Below are 5,908 nucleotides of genomic sequence, written 5' to 3' on the forward strand. Positions count from 1 at the left end.
GATTAAAAATGTAATGTGCCCAACATATTGTCTCTGTATTAGTTCAGCTCCATATTGGGGACTACAAAAAAGAAAGGTTGTGGGTGCACACCTGAGGCCAATTTCAAAAAGTCTTAATTCCCTGTCTCAATGATTCAAGTAAATATGCTAGTGCATATAGTTTTGAAACAGGGTTTTTTAGTTACAAAGTTATGATCATAAAATTGATAAGCCACCATACCACGTCAAGGTAAACCCCATACGGTGGTCCCTAACTTGTTTACCTTTAATCATAGTAAAATAGGTATCTTACCTCTCTTCTTAATAGCATTACTTCATGTGAACAACTCCTATGCCTTGGTTTTAAACTGTGTGCTAAATCCTCTCTCCCATTTAAAAGCCGCATATCAGTTGGCGGGGGAGGATTTAGCACACAGTTTAAAACCAAGGCACAGGAGTTGTTCACAAAAAGTAATGCTATTAAGAAGAGAGGTAAGATACCTATTTTACTATGATTAAAGGTAAACAAGTTAGGGACCACCGTATGGGGTTTACCTTGATGTGGTATGGTGGCTTATCAATTTTATGATCATAACTTTGTAACTAAAAAACCCTGTTTCAAAACTATATGCACTAGCATTTTTACTTGAATCATTGAGACAGGGAATTAGACTTTTTGAAATTGGCCTCAGGTGTGCACCCACAACCATTCTTTTTCCATATTGGGGGACTACTTGGTGATATGTATAACCAACTTTATTATTTGATTAATTTTGGAATATAGTTCTGCTTACATACAGTATTTAAAAAAAAAAAAAAAAATCTTTTGTTTCCCTTGTACAATATAATTGAGTTTACATTTTTTCTAGAAAGTGTTAAACAGGTAATATTAAGGCTGACTTTTAGTATATCTGTGCCTCTGGCCCCTGAGACTGATATTTGTACCGTTTTATACTTCTTTTTGCCTACGTGCTAAACATATCCAGACGTTGAAGGAATTTGTGAAAAATATGCAAAAACACTCTAATGGAGAATTAGCTTCATGACCCTAGGTACCCTAGATGACCCTTTAAGAAGTCACTTTATAAACTTGGATCATCAAGACTCATCCTAAACTCTATCAGGGTGTATTTGATAAGAATTTCCTACTGCCACTGTACAGCTTTCCACTTGCAGTTACTCATTGTCTCTATTCTGGCAGGCACTGCTTTTCCTTGATTTAGTACAGATACATGGAGCAGATTTCGGGAGAAAATGAGTGAGTATGCATTTTCACGCCCAAATACACTCCGTTTGTCTCCAGCTTGGCGCAATGTCAGTTGAGAGTTGGTTTCTTGATTAGTGCAGAGACAAGCACAAGTGAATGCAAGTGGAAGGCGGTTTCTTGGTCAGTGCATAGAGAAGCACAAGTGAATGCAAGTGGAAGGCGGTTTCTTGATTAGTGCAGAGACAAGCACAAGTAAATGTAAGTGGAAGGCGGTTTCTTGGTCAGTGCATAGAGAAGCACAAGTGAATGCAAGTGGAAGGTGGTTTCTTTATTAGTGCAGAGACAAGCACAAGTGAATGCAAGTGGAAGGCGGTTTCTTGATTAGTGCAGAGACAAGCACAAGTGAATGCAAGTGGAAGGCGGTTTCTTGATAAGTGCAGAGACAAGCACAAGTGAATGCAAGTGGAAGGCGGTTTCTTGATTAGTGCAGAGACAAGCACAAGTGAATGCAAGTGGAAGGCGGTTTCTTGATAAGTGCAGAGACAAGCACAATTGAATGCAAGTGGAAGGCGGTTTCTTAGTCAGTGCATAGAGAAGCACAAGTGAATGCAAGTGGAAGGCGGTTTCTTGATTAGTGCAGAGACAAGCACAAGTGAATGCAAGTGGAAGGCGGTTTCTTGATTAGTGCAGAGACAAGCACAAGTGAATGCAAGTGGAAGGCGGTTTCTTAGTCAGTGCATAGAGAAGCACAAGTGAATGCAAGTGGAAGGCGGTTTCTTGATTAGTGCAGAGACAAGCACAAGTGAATGCAAGTGGAAGGCGGTTTCTTGATTAGTGCAGAGACAAGCACAAGTGAATGCAAGTGGAAGGCGGTTTCTTAGTCAGTGCATAGAGAAGCACAAGTGAATGCAAGTGGAAGGCGGTTTCTTGGTCAGTGCAGAGACAAGCACAAGTGAATGCAAGTGGAAGGCGGTTTCTCAAGCTGCACTTATACACAGGCCAAGAAATAGCCCATTGTAGTGCCCACTGCCCAACTCCTACAACAGCAGAATCTGCTAGCCCAAAAATATAGCAAAGACAAAACATGACACTCTATAACTTAATTTGCACTGGACTATGTTTTACCTTCTTTAATGCAAACACTCATTTATATAAAGATATGTAATATCAGAATATCTGTACTCCATAATATTATCAGCTCCGGAACAATATCAGCTTTGCGCTGTAATTATATTTACTTTTGATAAGCTGTATACACAGAAAACTCTAATCTTGCTCGGCTCATTGGCAAAGTATGAAGTTGAATCTAAAGATACAGGAGTTGTGCGAGTGGTCAAAGGGATACCATGCAGCACTGCTATGAGATGTTATTCAGTCCAGTTAAGAGTGGAGTAACAACTACTGTATATGCATTGTATGGCTTCAAAATATTCTACGTTGGATTTGAAGAGCAATACAAGTTGGTATACAGTAACTCATTTTATTTCTATGGATTTGTTTGCCTTTAAAGCACGACTTAAAGTCACTCAATTTGATCCAGCTGTCGAAACCCATAGCAACAGCATTTATTGACCTGGTTGTTTAGTGTAGGATTTTTGACCTGGTACAAACATCAGTTGTATATTGTATAGGGAAACAACAAAGCAGATATTATGATTATTAACTGATGGGTGTGTTTTAAATTAAGGTGCCCTGACTTATACAGGTATGGGATCTATTATCTAGAATTCTGACACTAAACAAATACTTTTCAAAATATCAATGTACTTTAAGGGGCAGATTTAACAAGGGTTAAATTTCAAGTTCGTGAACTCGAAATTCGTATAAAAAATTACCAATTCGGCAGGTTTAAAGTGGCGAATTGTCGAATTAGAATTCTTAAAGGGCCAGTACATGATAAATTTCGAAAATTGAATTTGAATTTTTTTAAAAACTAGAATTGAATTTTAACTATTCCCTAGTCGAATTCCACAAAAAAAACAAAAAAACTCAAATTCTAATCTTCACTTTGACCCTTGATAAATCTGCCCCTAAAAGTTACCTATAGGTCATGTTGACCTTTTTTCACTGATTTTGTAAATAATTGTTACTTGAAGTTACTTAACCTGACTGTTTTGCCAACCTGAATGTCACTTCCGTCAGAGATTCTAATGCTAAAGGACTAAAGCTGCACAAATATGACAGCACCCTCATAGAGGAACATGGGGGATCAGATGGGTAATGTAAAAGCATCAGGCAAATACTTTTATGGCAAAATTATAAATAGCATTCAAAGATAATGTTATAACTATAAAAAAAAAAAAAAAAGGTTTCATTTTTGGTGTCAGTATCTCTTTAAGGCCCCTGTTTATCGGGAAAATGGATCATTCTGATCACCATAATTTAAGTCTAATAAAACAAAAACAATTAAATAAACCCAGTAGGACTGTTTTACCACTATACATTGAATACAAGGTACAAGATGAGTTTAGACCCCAAAGTGCACAACAAATTGTATAGAACACACACAGTAATTAGAAAAGCTGCACACAAGAAACATTTAGCCCGTATTAAAGGTAGTATTTATTTTACATACCTGCTTGCCTTAACGGGCATGTAAAGTCTAAAATAGAATAAGGCTAGAAATGCTGTATTTTGTATACTAAATATAAACTTGAACTTACTGCACCACAAGCCTAATCAAACAAATAATTTATGCTTTCAAAGTCGGCTACAGGGGGTCACCATCTTGTAACTTTGTTAAACATCTTTGCAAGACTAAGACTGTGCACATGCTCAGTGTGGTCTGGGCTGCTTAAGGATCGTCATAAACAAAGCTGCTTGAGTTCTGCATGGCTGGGAAGTAAGGCGGGGGCTCCCCCTGCTGTTCATAAGTATGATTGTTTCCCTGCTCAGCAGTTAGGGACCGTCTAACAATTCCTATCCACAGCAGTAAATGAAGGGAGAATTTCACTGCATACATTCAGGTTTCTTATAAAAATGGTACACATTTTTTAATTAAAGTATATTGGAGATAGGTTTCTTTTTCATTACAGAAAGTAAAAATGTGATTTTATTTTTTTTTGCCTTTACATGCCCTTTAAATTGTATGTGCCTTAGCACCAAAACAAATTTCTAGCTCTGGGGTCAAGTACTCGCTTTGTGTATAGCTAAATTGCCCAAAGTTGCCTCCTGAGGAAACTTTGGGTGATTTAGCGATACGTTGGACATACCACCAGCGATTTCAATTATAGACAATGGAGAGGCATTTTCAGGGGATATGTTGCCGGCAGCCGCGTAAAAAATCCCGGTTGACAAATCTTCCTGTGTGCCACTACTCTAAAGCAGAAAAAGCTAATGGGTAGAATCATAAAATTACAATCAGAGGGGGTGGAGGAGGAAACAATGGCTCAAGGTCGCTTATGAAAGGGCAGAATGAAGGAAATGGTTCAAGGAGACATGAAACCACAAGGTGGAGGGACAAAAGAAGACAGAAATGAGCCTTTATTTTATGGAAAAAGAACAAATATATAGAAATTATGAAAAAAAAAATCAATGAAAAGGAGATATAAAGGAGGTAAGGAAAAATAAAAAAAGGTAATTTTGAATAAACCTAGTTCTGACTCTGAGGGTGCCCTGGCTGACACAACTATTGAGGGGGAACCTGCAACACACCTGGCAAAGAGGAAATAATTACTGTAATATCTATACGTTCACTTTATCGTAATGAAACTCTTTTCTAGGCCCTATAGCAACCATTTGTTGTCAGTTAAACATTTATTCCAAAGGCACAGTTTCCTTTAAAAGAAAAAATATTTTGCTGACTAGCGGAGGCTCAAAACCACTAGATGACGTAACTATTTGCCAGTGTCAAAGCTCCCAGGTAAAATAAACTCTCCTCTGACCCCACACGTTATCATGACACACACCCTCTCTATATACACAGCAGTAGGGTTGTCAGGTTGGTGGTTTTCCAGCCAAATTGGGCTACTAATTTAAAGCCAAGGCAGGTTTTGAAACAGCAAACTAGCCAAGGTACGGATTTAGGCTACTTTTTGGGCCTTTAGCTGCCGCTGGTTTGTACTTTGGAAACCAGACGAAGTTTTTTCTTGCCCTAATTTACCAAGCCTGCATCTCCCAACGCATGTTGGGTAATGTAGTTTTTATTTAACAGTTTGCCAACTGCCAAGTTTAATGTTAGACTACAATACCCAGCATGCACTGGGACGGACTTGTGTTGTGTAGAAGTTGGGAGTTTGCAGATTTTGGGCTGTGTACCCCAGTCTCCCGTCACTCTTAAGCATTCTCACATTTTCTGTTGACTTTCCTCAATTTTAGACGATTTTGGGGCAAAAATCTGCTGGCCACCAAAATGTCTAGAGGTTGCCCTGTTTTACCAATATTTATTGAAATTGTATATGTATTAGGGCCTTATGGGGCCCCTATATCTCCTGGGCCCCCCTCAGTAGTTAAAAATTTGGTGTATTTTCACTTATAATCATTTATTTTTTAAGACTTTTTTTTCATTGCACATATTGTGGGCTACTTGAAGTGCCTCTTGGCTAGTTTTGGGCTGGTTTTGTAGCTGCCTTTGGTTGGTTTTGAAAATTAGACCTGGCAACCCTGCACAGCAGGCACAGCCATTGGGATATTATTATAATGAGAGAAACAAGGCTGCTTTCTTTCTCATGACAGGGACATATAGGCTGCAGCTCACATAAACAACATCGCTCACAAAGCACC

This window comes from Xenopus laevis, chromosome 1S (assembly GCF_017654675.1).
Source record: "Xenopus laevis strain J_2021 chromosome 1S, Xenopus_laevis_v10.1, whole genome shotgun sequence".
NCBI classification, from domain to species: Eukaryota; Metazoa; Chordata; class Amphibia; order Anura; family Pipidae; genus Xenopus; species Xenopus laevis.